The sequence below is a fragment of the Pongo abelii genome, chromosome 1, assembly GCF_028885655.2.
Source record: "Pongo abelii isolate AG06213 chromosome 1, NHGRI_mPonAbe1-v2.0_pri, whole genome shotgun sequence".
In the NCBI taxonomy this organism is placed as follows: domain Eukaryota; kingdom Metazoa; phylum Chordata; class Mammalia; order Primates; family Hominidae; genus Pongo; species Pongo abelii.
The window spans coordinates 62,545,195-62,566,744 of record NC_071985.2 but is presented as its reverse complement, the minus strand read 5'-3'; the positions used below and the strand labels follow the sequence as shown (position 1 = coordinate 62,566,744).

Below are 21,550 nucleotides of genomic sequence, written 5' to 3'. Positions count from 1 at the left end.
CTGGATATTAGCATCTACATTTTTAACATGAAAGTTTTAAATTATATGATCTCCAAAGTCACTTTCTCTCTAAGACTGTATGACTTTGTTATTCTAAGGAAATTCCAAAATATTTGTTGTACAGTGAGACCAGGAATGATAACTCTGGGAAAAGGAAAATCAGTGAATAAAGAGGTAGATTTATTTAGATGAAAATATGTCATCACATAACATAGTGTACCATCAAAACACTTTTATGCTCCTACTGTTGCCTAAGAAGGGGGTATTAATTGAAGAACTTTTGGGAGAATAGGATTTTGAAACTTTACTAAGAGGAATGTAAAACTTCTTTCTTTTTTTTTATGATTTGGAAATGCAATGTGCTCTTTTATTATGTAGCATGTGTACATTTTCTATTTTATGATATATGCGTGTATTTTTATCATTATGACATAAGTTAAACCAACCTCTTATCTCCAGGTAAAATAATCAAAACTTTTTTGGATAGTTGAATTAGGGTTTTGTTTCTCTTTTTTTTTTTTTTTTTTTTACAATTTTTTTTTCTTTTTTTATTATTATTATAACTTACCTGCACGTTGCGCACATGTACCATAGAGCCTAAAGTATAATAATAATAATAATAATAAAACTTCTTTCTTACAAAACCAATAAGTTCAGGGTAGAATTATCCTCTTCATTATCATTTTGATACTGGTTTTAGCAGTATTAATTAGATCTGGATTATGTACTTATTAATTTAATTTGATACATAGATGATTGTGAAGTTTTTTTCATTCAAAACTCACAGACAACTTCAACTAATGTTGAATGCCAAAGTGTAAACATTTATCGTGTGACAAATGTAGATTGATTCATGAGGAGAGACTGTGTTTTGGTGCAAAGAAAGTGTCCTGTAATTGGAAGATCTGGATCAGACTCAGGCTCTGTCAGATAATGGCTGCATCATCTTTGAAAAGTTAAGTAACTGTCTGGGGCTCTGTCTCTTTGTCTACTATATGATGATAAAAATACCTAATTTACACTGTTATTCTGAGAAGTAGATGCTAAGTAAAAAGACCTTAGACAAGTTCTTATCATGCGGTAAATACATAGTAGTTGTTTAAAAAATCAAAAAAGAGGATTGATGCAGTGGTTCACACCTGTAATCCCAGCACTTTGGGAGGCCAATGTGGGAGGACTGCTTTAAGCCAAGAGTTCAAGGCCAGCCTGGGCAACAAAGTGGACACACTGTCTCTACAAAATAAAACAAACAAACCAAAAAAAAAAAAAAAACAAAGGAATAAAGTTTTACAGAGGTAATATTTGGAAGTGAAGTTTTAATTCAATTATGACTGGATTTTTGTGCTTATTTTTCCTTGTTTTTGTGTAGTCTACATAATGGTGACATCTTTCTTCAGGCAAAACAATGTACTAATGAAATCAGAAGGATTTCCAGTGATGCTGCCCACATTTCTATGAAAAGGAGGAAGATTTTGAAGTCAGATGGAAGTTACACTTTTTTTTTTTCAAAATGTGCAGGGAAGAATAACTGTCTCTCATCAATGTGGTAGGAAAATAAAATATATTAGTAGTAATAAGTAACATTTGTTGAGAATTTATAATATCCTAGATACTATGCTATTGTTTATATGCATTATTTCAAAAATACTCACAATTACGAGTTATGAATGGTCCTTATGCCTGTTACAATGATGACAATTCTGAGGCTTAGGTTAAATAATTGCAAGAGTTCACAAAAGCAGCAAAGGATTGGAACCAGGACTTGAATGCAGATGACCTGACCCAAAGCCTATGCATGTAACACTTTTTTATATTGATGTGTGTAACTGTTAACTTTGTGTGTCAACTTGACTGTACCAAGGGGTGCTAAGATTAAATATTATTTTGGGGTGTGTCTGGGAAGACATTTCTGGATGAGATTAGCATTTGAATCAGTGGACTCAGTAAAGTAAATGTTTCTCCCCAGTGTGAGTGGTCATCATTCAATCCATGGAGGGCCTAAACAGAACAAAAAGGTAGAGGAAGGAGAAATTCACCCCTTTTGCTTCCTGCCTGCCTGCTTGAGCTAGGCCATTAGTCTTCTCCGATTCTTGTACTGGGATTTACATCATTGACTTTCCTGGTTCTCAGGCATTCAGACTCAGACTGGAATTACGCTGCCACCTTTCCTGGGTCCTCAGCTTGCAGAGACCCGTGGGACTTCTGTGTTTCCATAATTGTGATTGTGTAAGCCAGTTCCGAATAATAAATCTCTCTCTCATGTGTATATATATATATATATATACACACATATATATATACATATATATATATAGATATAGATGGATATAGATATGGAAACATATCCTATTGGTTTTGTGTCTCTGGAGAACCCTTACTAGTGCTATGCTTCTTTGCATCACTGATAACTAAAATTTTATTTTGTTCCCTCTGTGTCTCTAATTTATGAAAACTTGGACAAGTTAAATGACTACACAAACCCTGAGTCTCCTGAAGTGCTAAAAAGTGAATAATTCCACCTATCTTATAGAGTTGTCATAATGGCTAAAAAAGAAAGAGAATGAATATAAATTGCTTAGCAATATGTCTGGTGCATAGACTGTGTAATAATTGAGACCATCAGCTGAGAACCTGGACAGTGTCATATACCCTTTAAAAGCAGAGGATAGGGAAATACAAGTGAAGGAAGAAGGCAAGAACAAAACTGACTGTTATCAGGCATTTACCACAGTATTAGGGTAAATTACTACTTATCAATGTAGCTGATAACATCTCTTATTTAAAAGCTTAGCTTTGTGACTAGAATAAAGAAAAGCTGATACCACTTAGCAATTATTTAGGTACTTTATACAAGGGAATCTCTAAACTACTTAGAAGGACATGGAGCATTTTGAGACACATAGAAGGAATTTAGCCAACCTAGACAATGGGAGAAGAGAAATATTTTCCAGGATAACATAAGGACATTTTCATAGCAACACTTGGCCAAGGGTTTCTATCAAAACACCAAATGATAATATAAAAATTCAGATCATCAGTTCTATGTGGTATTTGCAATTCTGAAATATATTGCTATAGAAACTAACAGGTAGTATGCTCTCTGACTCATTTTAGTTGTGTTGGCTCAGAACCCATTCAGGCACCATTGTAAATTGGTATACAGCTGTGAGGTAGCCTGTAAGACTGTCAAGATTCTCGTATTCAGGGTGGGCCAAACCTTATGAGCAAAATTCCCAAATAATTTTGTTTGACTGAAAAAAACTTCCTATTTGTGTGTGTTGCAACTTACTTTTTTACCAAATAATTACAGAAAAAAAACTAACTTTGAAATGTGAAGTCATATGAGTTCCTCAGGATTTTCTAGGGAATATCATTGGCTTTACGCAGACAGAGAAAATTTACTATGTTCATCTTCTGTATCACTTCTCAACCCTATCTGCAAACGTATCTATTATCCAAAACAATAAATAATCTTTATTATTAAAGAAAGTCAGATACGGCAAGACTTCACAACTTGAAGCTGATTTAAGGGTCTTATAGCCTGTTAAACTACTCTGTTGCAAGTAAAGTCTTTTAAAAACCATAATCTGTGTTTTGGCTATCAGAAGCAAATGTTATTACACATAGTCCATCATGAGAAACCAGTGAAAATTAGTGGGATAGTCTACTTATTGTTTTGTTTTATGCCTCTTAAAAATATAATGAGTTTCACTGTTTTTATAAATAGTACATTGTGATGGTTAATTTTAGCTGTCAACTTTATTAGGCCACAGGATGCCCAGATATGTCATTAAATATTATTTCTGGGTGTGTCTATGAGGGTATTTCTGGAAGAGATTAGCATTTGAACTTCTGGATTAAGTGAAGCAGATGGCCTTCTCAATGGAGGTAGGTAGCATCCAATCTGTTGGGGGCCTAAATAGAACAAAAAGGTGGAGGAAGGTTAAATTCCCTCTCTGCCAGACTGTTTGAGCTGAGACATCAATCTTCTCCTGTCCGTGGCACTCCTAGTTTTCAGACCTTCAGATTTAGACTGGAATCAACACCACTTGCTCTCCAGCTTTCAGGCTTTCAGATTAAACCACAGGCTTTCCTGGGTCTCTAGATTACAGATGGCAGATCATGGGACTTCTTAGTCACCATAATTGCCGAAGACAATATTTTATGATAAATTCATTTCTAGGGATTCTGTGCGTGTGTGTGTGTGTCTGTCTCTCTGTCTCTCTGTCTCTCTCTCTCTCTCTATATATATATATATATATTTATTTTTTAAAATTTGTGGGTACATAGTAGGTACATGTATTTATGTGGTATATGAAATATTTTAATACAGGTATGCAATATGAAATAAACACATTATGGAGTATGGGGTGTCCATCCTCTGAAGCATTCCTCCTTTGAGGTACAAACAATCCAATTTTATTCTTTTAAGTTATTTCAAGATACACAATTAAGTTATTATTTACTATAGGTACCTTATTATGCTATAAAATATAGGTCTTATTCATTATTTTCTCTTCTTTTGGTACCCATTAACCATCCCCACCTCCCCTCCAAACCCCTCCTAGCCTTCCCAGCCTCTGGTAACCATCCTTCTACTCTCTATGTCCGTGAGTCAAATTGTTGTAATTTTTAGGTGCCAAAAATAAGTGAGAACATATGATGTTTGCCTTTCTTTGCCTGGCTTATTTCACTTAACGTAATGATCTCCAGTTTCATCCATGTTGTGGCAGATGATAGGATCTCATTTTTATTTATTTATTTATTTATTTATTTACTGAGACAGAGTCTTGCTCTGTCGCCCAGGCTGGAGTGCAGTGGCAGGATCTGGGCTCACTGCAAGATCTGCCTCCCGGGTTCACGGTATTCTCCTGCCTCAGCCTCCCGAGTAGCTGGGACTACAGGCGCCTGCCACCATGCCTGGATAATTTTTTGTATTTTTAGTAGAGACAGGGTTTCACCGTGTTAGCCAGGATGGTCTTGATCTCCTGACCTCGTGACCCGCCCGTCTTGGCCTCCTAAAGTGCTGGGATCTTATTTTTATTTATGGGTGAATAGCACTCCATTGTGTATATATACCACATTTTCTTTATCCATTTATCTGTTGAAAGACACTTCAGTTGCTTCCAAATCTTAGCTATTGTAAACAGTGCTGCAACAATCATAGGAGTACAGGTATCTCTTCAATACACTGATTGTCTTTCTTTGAGGTATATAGGCAGCGGTGGGATTGTTGGTCATTTGGTAGCTCAATTTTTAGTTTTGTGAGGAAACTTCAAACTGTTTTCCATAGTGGTTGTACTAATTTACTTTCCCATCAACAGTGTACAATTATACATAGGTATAATTCAATTGAAATTTAAATTAAATCTATAGTTAACACGTTTGAAACATTGGTTATTTATTTATTTTTTATAATTTTTAAAAATAGAGACGTGGTCTTACTGTGTTGCTTAGGCTGGTCTCAAACTCCTGAGTTCAAGTAATCCTCCCATCTTGGCCTCCCAAAGTGCTGGGATTACAGGTGTGAGCCACTGTGCTAGGCCAAAACATTGGTAATTTAAACTTCTCAGATCATTATAAAGAAAAGTGAATTTTAAAATATTTTCATGAATTAAATTTCAGAGAAACAGGGTAGAAATCTGGGTCCCCATTAGAAGAATAAAAGATTTGTGACTGAGAGAAAGAGGGAGGCATATGAATCTCTGCACATTCATGCGGAGCCCACTGGTGTTTACAAACCTATGTGAAGATAAAAGTTTTCATTTTTATGAGTTAAATTAGGAATGAGCTTAGGGTAATATTTGAAATGAAGAGAAAAGGAATTTAACATTTACCAGATTCTTCACCTAGAGTAAAATGTAGAAGAATCACATACACATCTATTAGAGGAAACACCTTTCTTTATTAGCATGCACATCATTAATTAGGGAGATACTAACTTCAGGATATAAGTTAATTAACTGTGAGATCAATACCTAGTGCTGATTTCACTTTTTACATCTCTCTAACAACACCAAACTAATAAAAGCATTATGTTCTTGAGTAAAACTTATTTGACCAGAACCTTATAGTAAATAGTTTTTGAGGCTCCCATCAAGAAGGAAAAGGTGGTTGAGTTGGTAAAAGTTGGGTGTTCACCAAAACCAAGTAAAACTAAGATTATACTATATGCCAGGTTATCTGAGTTATATAAATAATATATTCTTTAATAATGGTCACAAATAAGATTGTTCATTATTTCATTATATGATTTGTACATGGACTTTCAATAAAATTTATTCTGTTTATATCATGGTCAAAATTTTTTTCCGGAGGAGATAGATTATATCTTCCTCTTATTAAGGTTCAGAATTCCCAGGCTTAAAGTGAGCACTTTATGTTTCTTGAGGAGATTCTCATTTTTTAGTATAAAAGATTTTGACCCAAACTTGGGGCCACATCAGAGGGAAGATGGGATATCCTTTGTGTGATACTTTTTAATCTGCTAGGTAGCAATTTTAGTTATGGGAGCTTTGTCCTAAAGGCAGTGGCAGCAGGACAGTATCTGTGTATTGTCATTATCCAATACCAGTGTCCAAAGTGTCTATTAAAAAATAATAATGTTAGAGGCTAAGCATTAACCATCCTGAAACCGAGCATGAAATTGAAGTGTAGAACGTACTTGAAATCATTCACTCTCCTTATTTCTCTCTCTCTAAACCAAAGACTTGGCATTCTTCCCCCAAGGTACAGTATCTGTGTTTTTGTAATGACTTTTTTTTGTTCCAAGCTAATTGCTTTAGAATGCTCTGCTACATTTCGCATTTTTTATGGGTCTCTTGCTAGAGACTTGAGTTAATACATGAAAAACACTTAGAACACTGTCACATGTAAGCACCTAATATCTGTTTGATATTGTTATTGTAATTGTGATAATAACACTCATTATTGTTTTAAATTTCACTGACTAGTTTGTAATAACCTACGTAATATCGAATATGTAACAAAGGATACGTGCGGAGTTGGACACTGGAAGCGCACAGCAAAATTTAAACAAATATAAGGAATTCTGAGAAGATAGTTGAGCACAGTTTGAGTCTTCCAGAATTCCCTAAAAAAATGGAGCACAGAGAAAGCAAAACCAAGGACTCACAGACATTATTTACCACAAAACTAGTTGGCAAAAGCATTTGGAGAGACATCAACATAAAGACTAAAGTCTACATTAAGTATCAGAAATATATTTACCCGTAGAACCAAGACAGGTGGTGTTTTCATAGACATAGTGTGATATCTAAAACTAGATTCCCCAATAAGCTAATACAAGTGGGGGGAAATAGGAAATGTTCATGAGAAGTAGACTGAGCTTGCTAGTTGCCTTATAAATATATTCTAGCTACTAAACAAAGACAAAATCGAATTGAATCAAATCTTTTTTTCACAAACAATTGTGGATCGATGTATGTAGCAATGAGCACAATTGGCTGATAACCTCACAAAATCAAAACCAACATTACAAACATTTTTATGAAAAAGCACATACAACTCGCCTTTGAAGTAGGCACTTTGAAGTAGGTATGGTTGTATGTGTTCTTTCATCAAAAAGTTTATGTACCTCCTGCAGTTATTAGCTCAGCAAATGATTATCAAGAACCAACAAGTACCATGCACAATTATGGGTGCTGGGTTCAGTGACTTCCAAAAGAAAATAAAACTAATAATAAGAAAACAACCTGGCATGTACAGTCACATTGAACAAGTGAGCATTAATCAAATAACCTTGCCAATAAGTGTCATATCACCTCTGTAAAACATAGAAAAGTGTATGGCACTAGGAGAATAAATAATAGGAAGATCACACCTAGTGTGATAGAAAAATAATGAATTATCTGGAAAAAAGTTATATTTGAACTAAAATATGATCGATGAATAGGGTTTAAGGTAATATAAGCCTGGAGGAGGGGTGGAGGCAGAGAAGACTGCTTTAGACAACAGTGGAAAGCCTGTGCGGAAGCCTTGAATGTGGAAGGAGGACGGTATGTTCCGGGATCCAGAGGACATTCAGTATATCTGGTGGGTATGAAGTAAAAGGTGGGATAGGAGAAAAAGCTAGAACTTGGAGAGGTAACTGTGTAATTTATTGTTTAAACTGGATCACTTTTGAGAGTGAAAGGGAGGTACTATCAATGATTACACCAGAGCAACAGGTGGCAACTGGGACTCTGAGTCAACCTAATTATAGGCTGTGTTACAGATAGGTCTTTATGCAGAGAATGATGGAATTGTTTGGAAGGATTTTAAGCAGAGGTTTACATTTTGGCTGCTGCAGTGGGGAGCGTGGATTATAATGAGACAGGCCTGCATGTGGGAAGACTATCAATTAGCGTGCTTGTTTCCCAGAGACAGGCTGAAAGGCAGTTTCTGTTGCTGTGTTTTTTGTTGGTGAGCTTGTTATATACCTCTTTCTTGCATGTCGAAATTCTGGCCTAAAATCATACTAGCAGTTTCCCTTCCTTTCAGTGACTGGAGTCTGAGGACGTGCTTGCTACTTCCAATGCCCGTATCTGAAGTATCTAGGGATAAGTTAGGACAAATAAAAAATAACTATGTTTTAATTACTATAGCATAATTTGTCTATTTGTTCTATCTATCTATCTATCTATCTACATATATGTGCATATATATTTACTTACTAAATATTTAACATACTGTACTAAAATTATTAAAAATCTTATTCAGTGAGCTAAACTTCTTTTAGAGAGGTGTCAGCTACACTGCAAGTATACACTTCAAAAATATTTAGTGGGTTTGGTTTCTTTCTTAAAAAGAAATATCTCTTGTTTTAATTTTGATAGTAAAACATATTAATTAAAGAAATAAATGAATGTACAGAAATATTTTTTTAAACATAAACAACATAAAAATACCAAATGCCACATCTTTTAACCTGGCTAAAATTCATCTGTATATAAAAGTTTGTATCCTGCTTTTCTTTTTAAACTTAATGTTGTATCACAAGTAAGTTCACCAGATTTAGCAAACAAATAAAAGTACAAGTTACCCTTTTAATTGAATCCCATATGAACAACAAATTGTTTTTTGTGTAATTATATCTTAAATATTGCATGGGAGTTACTTTGACTTTTTAATTTAGAATTCAAATTTAACTGGACATCCTGCATTTCTTTCTAGCAATGGTACTTATAAACACTTTTCTTGGCCAAGTGCAGTGGCTCTTGCCATTAATCTCAGCACTTTGGGAGGCTGAGGCAGAAGGATTGCATGAGCCCAGGAGTTTCTGACCAGTCTGAGCAGCATAGAAAGACCACGTCTCTACAAAAAATTTAAATATTTGCTGGACATGCTGGTGCATGTCTGTAGTTCCAGCTACAAGCAGTTAAGGCAGTTAAGGATCACTTGAAGCCAGAAGGTCGAGGCTGCAGTAAGCTGTGATCGTGCCACTACAATCCAGTCTGAGCAACACAGGGAGACCTGATCTCAAAAACAAAACAAAACAAAACATTTTTCTTGTTTGTTTAATGTACTCTTAATAAACTATTATAAATATTATAACATTGTGTTAGACATTTTAATGCAAGAAAATATATCTCATTTTTAAAGAGTATCTTTGGATAGATTTCCAGAAGTAAATGTCTTCCAGGTAATCTCACAGGTAAGATTAATTATATGTATATTTGTAACTTTATTTTATAGGCACTAGTTTCCTTTCCTTTTTATTTATTTACATAGTTAGTTTGAGGGCTGACTTTGTATCAGCATTGCCTAGCCAAATTTTTTTTTTTTTTTTAGCATAGGTAATTTAGACCATTCTTCAAGAATTTATTCTTACTGGATGGCAATCCAGTTCCTTCTAAAGTCTTGCTTGAAGTCATAGATATTTCAGTGAAGGAGATTTCAGGACATGGTAAATATATATTTATCTGGATTCCCTTCATTCTATTCCTGTGCTCAGGCTTTTACCAAACAACCTGTGATATATTATCCCAGCCTCACTTTTTTTCTTTGTTCTCTCCTTTATTATCTATATTATGCCTTTATATTTTGTGTTCTGCTCTTATACAGAATCTACACCATAAATGCCTTTATATTTTGTGTTCTGCTCTTATACAGAATCTACACCATAAATGCCTATTCATTCAGTGTCTTTCAGACTTCCAAATGTTGGCTTTCACAATTAGCAGCCGGGTGACATTAGTCATGCTACTTATCTTCTCTAAGCTTTGGTATCTTTATCTGTAATAATTATGTAAAGGATTTTTGTCATGATAAAATGAGAACATTTTGAGGACAACACTTAATGTGTCAGTGGCATAGTATATGCTCAATGTATTCCTGAGAGCATGTATGCAGACATAAAGACTAAGTGACTTGGGTAGTACTTTTCAAATCAATTGCGTGCCTCTCTCAGGCATGCAAACCTTAGTGGTAATCATCAACTGGGGTCTTCCTAAATGGATTAGATTCTTTCTAAATATGATTCTTATCCAAGACTGGACAGCAGAAAGATGAATTGATGATGACTAAAGTTAGACTCTGGAATAACAACTACAGTATTGCATTTAGCGTTAGCACCATTATAGTTAAGGGAAGTCTTCTTAGATAAAATGCGTTTTGTGGTGGGTAAGTAAACACATTTGGGGGGTGGTGAAGTAAACTGTTTGTGTGGTGCAGTGGAGTTTGCAGTTGCTTATCCTCTTCAGGATGTTTCATGTTCTAGCACTGTGCCAATTATAGTAAACGGGTCTTTTTATGTAACAACGTCCTTATAACTAATAACGAATAAATCTTACTTTATCCATTACATGTTCTTTTTCAAGAGTGCTGCATTTAAAAAACGCTGTTACTTACATAGTATCTGAAAGGGACCTCTCTGGTTTTGTTTTTGTTTTTTTGATTCTGTCAGTTTTCTCTCTTGTTCATGCTCTTGATACACATTGAGGAGTGTCCCACCAAGACCATGGTGATTACAAGACTTTCATGAGCCTCTGGCTTTTGGATAAAAGAATAACTACAAGATTGAACCTGAGCAAAAAATAACTTCCTGAGGAACAGTCAAATGTGTAAAACTACTAAATACTTCCCTAATTACAGTGGCAGCTCAGGATTTTAGTGTTTGATCACTTTACTGTTACAGAGGTCTCATTCTCATTGACACATACTTTTATCCATTGTTATTAAATACATATTAAATTCTTCTCAGAGTTCAATGCTAAAGAATATTAATACATATTTTTATGAAGAATTGCATATATTGCCCAAAATATTTCCTACAGCCGTGAAGCTCAGAGATAATGAAGGTTTGTAGTGCAGTAGTTCATTCAAGTCAGATGCCGGGAACATGTATTTGTCAGCTTTTTAAAACGCATTTTTGTTAATGTTGAAAGTATTTTGGATGTAAAATGTTTACCTTTTCAATTTATTTTTAATTTTTTTTCATTAGTTAGTTCTGATCAGTGCTCCAGGTATAATTTTCAATAAGCGAGTGAAATAAACCAGGTATTCCTCAAATTTTTATAACCTCCATTGATGGTTCAGTGTCTCAGTGACATCAAATGCAATTCTACCTCTTGCACTAGAGCATTTTCCTGGGATTCTTCATATGATTTGCTTGCCTCTCTCCAGACTTCTGGTTAATCCACTGCTATTCTAAGGCTTTATCACTGGGTGGCACCCTGCCACCTTATTTGGATCTTTTCTCCCTCCTATTCTCTCTTCTTTAATATAACTGAATTGTAGTCAATAGCTGAGGTCTAAACTCTGATACCCATGTTTGGAATGCTGGCTCTGAAATATATTAATTCTCTGACAATAGACAACCTAGATAACATCTGTTCAGCAAAATAAAGATAACAATAGTAACTAACTTATAAAAAACTTGTGAGAATTAAAACCCTTAAAATATTTAGAAGAATGTCTGGCAAATAAGAAACATCCACTAAAATTTGTCTATTATTTGTATTACCATACTCAGAATATTAAAGTAGAGCCTGGTTACAGTTACAAACATAAGTAAGTCATAGAATTTGAGGAACAGACAAAAAACATACAAAAATAAACAAAGGCTAATAATTATTCTGATAATAGAAGTAAAAACAAGCACTGTGGAGGGCAATTAAGTAGGATATTCAAAGCTAACTTGTGGTCTTCAAATATTAATTTCCAACCGTTTATCAAAAACCTTGTAAGAACAAATGCCTGGGTTTGTTCTTTATACATATTACATTGTATATGTCTCATAATAGCTATATAAAATAAAAAAATTTATGCCCATTTTCCAGATTTAAAAAAACTGAGCCTATTATAGTAGATGTTAATAATTTTCCCAAGGTACCTCATCCTGTAACTGGAAGACCACAGATTTAAATTCAGGTTTGCAAGTGGACAACCGCATATTTAAATTCAGGTTTATTTTAAAGCACTTTCTACTGTGCTCTTCCTTCTCTGTCATCTGTCTATATTTTTTATCCCAGGTGTTACTGGTTAAAATTTTAATACCTGCCTCTCCATATTGTTCCTATATTCTGGAAGGGATTGAGTTGCCTGTGACACCTAATAAGAAAATCATAAACATGCCTGCAGATTGAGCTTCTTCTCATTTCTGAGATGAACGCTGAGCCGACAGAGCTGCCAGTCTCTCGTTTAACTTCGCACAATTCCTGCAACATTCCCCTCCTCTCTGACAGTTGTATCAGCATTTCTGCTGCTGCTTGTGCTGATAAAGCCCCCAGAACACACACACCAACTAGAAATACCTCGGTGACATGTTCACTAGGTGATTCCTTTGTAAAGAAGGTCCAGACTGGGAGGAAAGTGTCCTGCAGATTGCTCCACTACTTGGCAGATCAACTGGATCATTCAAACGTGGCTTTAGAGAAGTGGGGGCAAGTTTTTTCACCTGAACTGTGTGGAGCAATCGAGTATTCCCAAGAATCTGTTACTAAAAGAAGTGAGTTTCAATGACAGTGAAAATATAAGGTAACAAAGTTGTATTTTTTTTTCTTACACAAGATTTTGACCTGATAACATAAAATAAGAAAATCAGAAAGTATAAATGGTAGGATAAGTTGAAGAAAGAGTTCAACCTTCAAGAATTATGTGCACTTGCTCATCACCTTTCAATATCTTTCCTAATGTAGAATGTTGCTCAAATATTCTCTTCACTATTTTTTCAGGATGTAGATAAAAACAGAAGTGGCTTTATGTACAAATGTGGTGACTCTACATGGTGTGATTGCAAATGTCCAAGAAGCCCTACCTTCGTGTTAGCAGTAACATTAAATGCACATGTGCACACATGCATACACTCACATACCCACACCACCCTCATGCCTCACACTCTGCAAAAGCAGATACCCCCAACACACAAACACACACACACATACACACACACACACACACACTATCTTCATACATCACATCCTCCCAACACACATAGAGTACACAGACAAAGCATGCCCTCACACTCCAAACAAACACTTGGCTATCTCTCCCACCAGATGAAAGGGCAAGGGATAGAGGATCTGAAAGGATATGAATGAAATTTGCTGAGAACTGAAATTCTACTGTAGGGGCTTTTGTACAAACTTGCTGTTTTTTACTTTGGTACAGTTACATTCAAAGTTACTTGGAAATATATCGTATTTGAAATGGCTTTTGGTTAGATATTCTTTAATGTGAATATGCTTCTGATCATTTCTTAAGAACAGGTTTTGGTAGACAAACTGCACATTCTGAGGGCCTAAGGCTAAAGGGAAAATAAAAAGAGGGCAAAGAGAGAATGCCGAGGTGCCGCAGACAAACTCGGCTAACACAGTGATTTGTCCTGAGGTCAGTGCTGAATGAAAACCTGCAGACACCACTGAGAGCTGTCCATAGGAAGGAACAAAAGGTTATAGAGAATACTGTAGTTAAAGAGTATATTTCTCTACTTACACCAATGTGATGCTTGAAAGGTCTCTGTGGTCTATATAAAAATGAAAGTTACTGGATACCATTAAATTAAATGAGACGTTCCTGACCTCAAGTCTGGCAATTTTTTAATTCAATCCAAAGTTTAATACTTTTGATCTTTAATAATTGTAAATGTATATTAGTTTGTCCTTTAATTTGTATAAGTACATAAGTGTTTTAATATTTGGTAGACACAGTTGATGACAAAATGCCAAAATTTTGAGAAGTTGAAACCAAAAGACTATGATTAATGTGGACAGACTGACCTGTTTAAATATTTAGTGTGGATCAGAAGGGTGCATTATCACAATGTCTTATGAGCAAATGACTCAAGCTGGACACGGATAAAAGATTTTAATTAAGGAGATAATCATTAAGGAACATCTCCTACTACTTCCTTTCTCTGGTAACAAATGCTGCCCTCCAACCTGAGCCTTAGGCTGCCTTTCCCTCTAGTGTTTTGAATGTTGGCATCTAAGGAACAGTGGAATGGGAAATATTTCTTTGAAGATCTATTAGCTTTAAACTTACCTCCGTTTATCTGGCTGATAAAGCCAACATCAATGAACTTGGAGAGCGTTCCTTAAAGGGCTATTTGTTTACTCATACTTCTGGCTGTGGAAATGACTTATAGGACAGATGGAGACCAAGTTAGGTTTAAAAGTGCTTAATATTGGGTTGTACTGTCTGCATTCAATATGAACTTGTGTAAGGTAGTTTTGAGGTTGTGTTCAAGATTTTTTACTATAGCATAAGAAAAGAAGAAAAACCTAATATAACAAACCTCAGATCTTAACTATAAAATTATGTTATTTTGCAAGGTAAGAATATTTTTATCTAATATTCACTTTAAAAATATTTAGTGGAAGATCAGTAAAGGGATACATGATGATGAGCAACTGCACATTAAATTTGGTCAATGTGGAAAGTTCTTTTGGAATTTCAGATAAAATTGCCTTTATTTTTGTTATAGTGAAATTACCCTCTTTCCACACTCTGATTTTCTGAATAATTCATATTACTTATTTAACTTTGTTTACAGTATATATGATGGCAACTCAAAATTAAAATATAAAGAAGGACTCTCTAGAATTTAAAGTGATATCCACCTTAGTAGATAGTAGAATAGTTCTTAAACTATGTAATTGATTGATTGCCTGACTGATTCATTTATTCATTAAATTTTTTTCAGTGAGGAAGTATTTATTGAGGACTTACTCTATGTCAGGTTCTGTTCTTGGATAAGGAGACAGTGCTAAAACAAGGCGAATAAAAACTTTCTCCTCAGTTAATCTCCTTTTATAGCAAGGGAGACAAACAAACTTATAGCTCCCAATTTCCCATTAAAATACATGGACTCGAAGAAGAAGAAAAATAAAAACTCACTACATAACACACTGGGGTTACAGGGCAATCAGTTTCAGAAGAAATTTTATTAACTATAATTTCAAAAGAAAAGGTGAAAGAGATTGCTAATCTCCATGCTTTGCCTCAAGAAATAGCAAGGTTAACTGCCTGTAAGAAGACATGTCCTGCCTCTCCCATACTGTTTGTCTCTTGGCTCCAAAGACTCCATAAATGACCAACCAGTGATCTATACTGTTATCATCTCATAACCAAGAAAATATATCCACAAAAGCCAATCTCCATTCAATGACTTCCACTTTTCTGTTTTTTATTGGATATGCAGAATAAGGTGCCAGAAATATTTCGTCTATAACTTGGAAGACTGTAAAGTTAAATAATGAGTGTAAACCTGGATGTTAGCATAACATTAATTGTGTACATGACAAGAACAACAACCAAAGTCTATAAACATTCCAACCTTTTATACTCCCCTATTTTCTAATGAGGAAAACTCATTTGTTACCCTAGCATTCAGATTAATTTTGTATGTTGGTTTAGGAAATTGATGATAAAAACTTGGAGAAGACTGCTGTATTGGATTACAGGTTCACATGTTCTAAGCAAGAGAGAAATGCCTAAAATCTATTTCTCTGTCATGATACTGCTCAAAGGTAAGTGATTTGGAGCTGATTCGGTGTCTTACCATTCTTTTTTTTTATTATTATTATACTTTAAGTTTTAGGGTACATGTGCACAATGTGCAGGTTAGTTATAAGCAACTTCAGCAAAGTCTCAGGATACAAAATCAATGTACAAAAATCGCAAGCATTCTTATACACCAATAACAGACAAACAGAGAGCCAAATCATGAGTGAACTCCCGTTCATAATTGCTTCAAAGAGAATAAAATACTTAGGAATCCAACTTACAAGGGACGCGAAGGACCTCTTCAAGGAGAACTATAAACCACTGCTCAATGAAATAAAAGAGGATACAAACAAATGGAAGAACATTCCATGCTCATGGGTAGGAAGAATCAATATCGTGAAAATGGCCATACTGCCCAAGGTAATTTATAGATTCAATGCCATCCCCATCAAGCTACCAATGACTTTCTTCACAGAATTTGTGTCTTACCATTCTTAATATAAGACTTGGATCTCAGACTGTCAGGTGGTTGCTACTGTATACATCATCTCAGTCAGCTGAAAGGAAAATGGGCCAGAAAAGTCTGTACAACATTTTAGAAGTATAACCGGGAAGTGGCGTTATCACTTCTGCTCATTCTTTTTTGGTTAAAATTTTGTCACATGTCCACACAAAACCTCAAGGAAGTCTGGAAGTAGAAACCGTAGCTGTGTGCCAATGTCACTAGCTAAAACTGCAGAGTTCTGTTATTAAAGAAGGGATGAATACGTATGAGGGGACGACTATTAGTCTATTCCTTAATCCATTTCTGTGGCAACCCTAATATCCATCTGTATCCCTTTTTCCACACATAGAACCCACATAATCACATCCATAGATGGCAACCAAAGCCACATCTAGTAGTGTCGTTTAGTTGAAAGTGCCAGACCTCTGAATGGTGATTGGTTCTCTCCATTAAGTCAGTCTGGATTTACTGGTGTTTTGGTGACCTATAAACTAGTAGAAAAATTACTTGCTGCCTCCCCACACACACTTAACAGTAATGGAGAAAGACAGGGATAATTTCAATTAAAATCTCATTCAGAAAAGAGAATAAAGGGAAATACAGAGCAGTCACTTGCCCACAGCAATAATGAAATCCTGTGAGCAAGCATTGGCAGGGCAAAATGTCCTTGGTTAGTTCTTGTCCTGGTCTCTAGAGAAAGCCCTTTGTGCATTTTCATCTCTGATGCCCTTTGCCATTTTCTTCTGTGACCATATTTGAAGTGTGTTGGAAAATGTGTTCTCCCGAGGGCTGCACAGCTTGTTCAGTTTGGGGACATAGAAGCTGCTTGAGGAGTCGAACAATTACATGCATTTCGGGCTAGTTTGTGCTTTCAGTGGCAGCAAAAACTCCTCAATAACTTAGTAGATGCATTCAATTTGCTTTCTCTTTCATTTCCATGGTAAGGAGTCATCGATGCAAATTATGTCTGGATATAGTTCTTCAACTTAAAGTCTTTCACTTATTTAGTGGTTCTTGTGCTCAGCTTTTTCTTTCTCCAGCATTTTACTGTGGTTTCTCTTTGTCTATATGAAAACCCAGGCTTGGTCTGTTACTATTTGTTTGTTGGCACAGTCTGCTTCTCAAGTTATCACAAGCAACTTCCAACCCATAATTACTGTGTCCTCCTGATTACTGCTAAGCCAGTGCCATATATTTTAGGGTTTTGTGAGAGCAGCAGACTACTTCCAGTACAAATTTCTGGTTTGGATTGGATATAGTCCAATCTTTTATAATATAGAGACCTTAAATATAACAGTTTATGCAAGATAGATAGATTCTTTTCTTTTCTTTCTAACAGTCCAGAGGTAGATAATTTAGAGCTTTTAGAGTAAGGTTTCCATATTTACCATGAAGTTTCCATTTTAAAAGTCAAGGTTGTGAAACAGTTCTCACTGATTCCTTGATGGGGGAAGTATGAAAAAAATCAGGGGAGGAGGTACTCACTCATTTTCTGGGTAATGCACAAGAAGAAAAACATTTGCTCCCACCCATTTGATTAGAATTGTGTCACATGGATCCACCAAGCTACAAGAGGCATGGAAAGTTAGTTAGTTATTGTGAATAGAAATTATACCAAACTATTAACAGTTCTTATCTCTGATGGGATGTTCTTGTGAGAGTTTCATTTTCTCTATGATTTACTTAGACTTTGTCCACTTATTCATTTTACTGTCTCTCTACTTTTTAGATGTTTTACAGTCATCATCTGTCACTTGCATGCTCCAACACTCTTTAAAAATTAATTAAACCTGAATTCTACAATTAGGCATTGTGAGAGATGCTATAATGAAAGTTGTCTGAAGGTTTAATGCACAAGATAAGCCTTCGAAGAACTCTGGAGGAGAAACTGGCTGATAAAAAGATATGGAACTGGAAATCTGTGAAAAGAGAGAGAGAATGATTTTGTTTGGCAATAGTAAAATTCTTCCTAAGAAATAAAACAGATTAAGGAGTTGAGAGAGAGAGAGAGAAAGAAAGAGGGAGAGAGATTGAGCATCAGCAACATAAAACGCACTAAAAGTTTTAAGCATGGCAATATGCAGAAAGGGGTATTGCTGGTTTCATGTATCAATAATTTAAATAATAGTATGTTTACATTAAGTAAATGTATTGCTGTTACTGTAGCAAGACATAATTTAATTATTTCCAGAAATCATGATGAAAGGAAATTTCAGCTCAGCACGCACCATCAAAATAATTATAGTAGAAAATTTATGTAAAATAATAATGGTATGGAGTTCTGATTTGAAGTTGTCTAGAATATGTGTCAAATTATGTTATAAAAAAGAAAAATTCAATAGGTCCACAGAGAAATATGTTTTGGATTTAAAGGCGTGAAAAAATGCTATCTTATTTATAAGATAGACTGTTATTAAAATAAACATTACATGATTCTAGGAGATCTTACAAAGCGATACTTGGACATCCTCAGAGGTTTATTTCTTTATATAGATAGATTTTTAGCAATATTAACCCTCTAAAGCAAAACAAATAGCAATTATAAAAACATTTTTATCCTTGATGTTAAAAATATGGCTAATTTTTCTTTTTGGTAACTAGAAGTGGAAATTTAGTGTCACTGTGTTAATAAAGAAAAATTAGTCTCATTATGTTAAACAACAGAGTAAAAATAAATATTGAATGGGTGCTGGGAGCCGTGGCATACAAAGTGGAAAGAACTGAACAATCAAGATGTATGCAGTGTAGGTATTAGCATAACCCTGTTTATCTCAGCAACAAGAATCATATGGACACAATTTCCATTGTGCTGTCTTTAATGTGCTTAGATCCTATTACCTTCTATTTTTTTCTCCTTTCTTCAAGATTCAAATATCCAAGAAAAAGAACGTTATTGTCCTAGCTTGGGTCAAGCATCTATTCTCGCATCAATCAGCAATGGCATTTAGAGGGGCGGATCCACTGGCATAAGCAAACCTTGTAAATCAAGGCTTCCCTAAGAAGGGGAATTGTTGAGAGTCAAACATTCAGTGATAGGTCAGCTAAACCATACAAGAAAAAAAAGAGACTACTATTACTAATTTTGAGCTAAATTTCTTCTCAGTAGGATTTGTAAAAGAATTAGGGACACTTACTAAATACTATAGATAAAAGCCTGTGCATTTTTACCAAATCATTACCTGAACTTTCTTCTCTACTGTTGTTTCTTATATACACAAGTGAAAAGGCCTCATCCAATGAATTTAATTTGTTACATTTTTCTGATGGTTGGAGATAAGGGATAGTATAGAAAAAGAATAATATTTATAAATTGTAATACTTTTTTATACAAATATAAAATACTTTTATATTTCATTAGTGGAAAACAATGTTAATGAATAGGAAAACCACCCACCAAAATTAGAGATTTTATTTCAACATATTTCCTTATTTCTCACATTAGAATGAAAAAGTTCTCATCTGGTACCTATATAAGCCAATTATAACATTTAGAATGTCATTTATGAAATGGAAAATTTCCATTTATATACAATCTTTATATCCTGCTGAAAAAACTTCAAAATGTCAATTTCATGCAGTACATCTGGGGAAAATCTGTCTAGGACATAATACCTTAACTGTCACGTAGTTATTATAATTTCTCTGTGTAAACAGGGGCTAAAAATTTCAGGATATATATTGTCTGTTAGGACATTAGGTGTTTAGGCATACAGTTAGAGTCCCCGGACCAGTGACCTCTAGGTAGTAGTGACCATAGATGGTGAATGTTGATGTAAGGGGGGGTTGGTGAAACTATATTTCTAGTAATGAGATTTTTAAAAAATAAAATGATGTGTGGTATGTTCAAACTGTTTTTTTCTTTTACGAATTGTTTCTTCTTCTATCACATACTTTGGTCAAAGGAGAATAGAGTACATTAAATATAGTAACCTAAAAAACTATTTGTAAAAGAAATGGCAAACAGAAGAGAATGGAAAAAGAAAAATGTAGACGGGATTGTTGTCAGTGTGCTATCTCCCAGTAAAAATGTGGTGCTATAATGTTGTCAGAGACAGAGAGACAGGCATGGTGAGAGGGTCTGCTAGGGACAGCTTCCTGCTTTGGTCATTTTGTGTAATATATAAATGTAAACCCAGGCATGATGGTGCCCACTTGCAGTCCTAGCTACTGTGAAGGCTGAGGTGTGAGGATCTCTTGAAGCCAGGAGATGAGGCTGCAGTGTGCTGTGATCTCACTTGTGAATTAGCACTGCGCTCCAGCCTGGGCAACCATAGCATGACTCTATCTTTAAAAAAAAAAAAGTTTTAAATCTATATGGTCATACAAAAAAAGAAAAAAAAATACACACACCTTATGATTTGGGTCATTGTATCAGATGGCAGGTAAATTTTTTTGCCTGCATTTCTGCCCTGAAGAAAATAATTAAGACCTGGATAGCACAACTTAGCTTCAATGCTGATAACTTTCCTCTTATTTTGATTTAATTGGGAATGCTTCTAGTAGGTATCTTGGTAAATGAGAAACAGGAATGCTATATTCATATATGTTTTCAAAGTGTATTGAGAGGTGTACATGTGTGAAATACTTCTTGGGATTGACATGCAAATCTTATGGAAGTTTATTATAAGACTTTTGACTGTTTTTGAGAAGTGTGTGTTCATATCCTTTGCCAACTTTATAATGGGGTTGTTTTTTTCTTGTGAATTGGCTTAAGTTCCTTGTAGATTCTGGATGTTAGACTTTTGTCAGATGGATAGATTGCAAAAATTTTCTCCCACTCTCACTCTGATAATAGTTTCATTTGCTGTGCAGAATCACTTTAGTTCAATTAGATCCCATTTGTCAATTTTTGCTTTTGTTGCAATTGCTTTTGGCGATTTCATCATAAAGTCTTTGCCCATGCCTATGTTCTGAATGGTATTGCCTAGACTTTCTTCTAGGTTTTTTATAGTTTTGGGTTTTACATTTAACTCTTTAATCTATTTTGAGTTAATTTTTGTATAAGGTGTAAGGAAGGGATCCAGATTCAACTTTCTGCCTATGGCTAGCCAGTTCTCTCAGCACCATTTATTGAATAGGGAATCCTTTCCCCATTGC

General features: G+C 34.9%; 1 long non-coding RNA gene across 4 annotated transcripts in view; it reads left to right on the top strand.

Annotated features, from left to right (window-relative positions):
• Positions 1-21,550, top strand: part of LOC129048574 (uncharacterized) — a 133,336-nt gene that overhangs the window by 96,027 nt on the left and 15,759 nt on the right. For 2 of the 4 annotated variants that reach the window (XR_010138762.1, XR_010138764.1), the window contains 2 exons: positions 788-955; positions 1,370-1,546. This is a non-coding gene — a long non-coding RNA (uncharacterized LOC129048574). The remainder of the gene's footprint in view (positions 1-787; positions 956-1,369; positions 1,547-21,550) is intronic. The other 2 variants (XR_010138763.1, XR_008511009.1) reach the window with 1 other exon arrangement.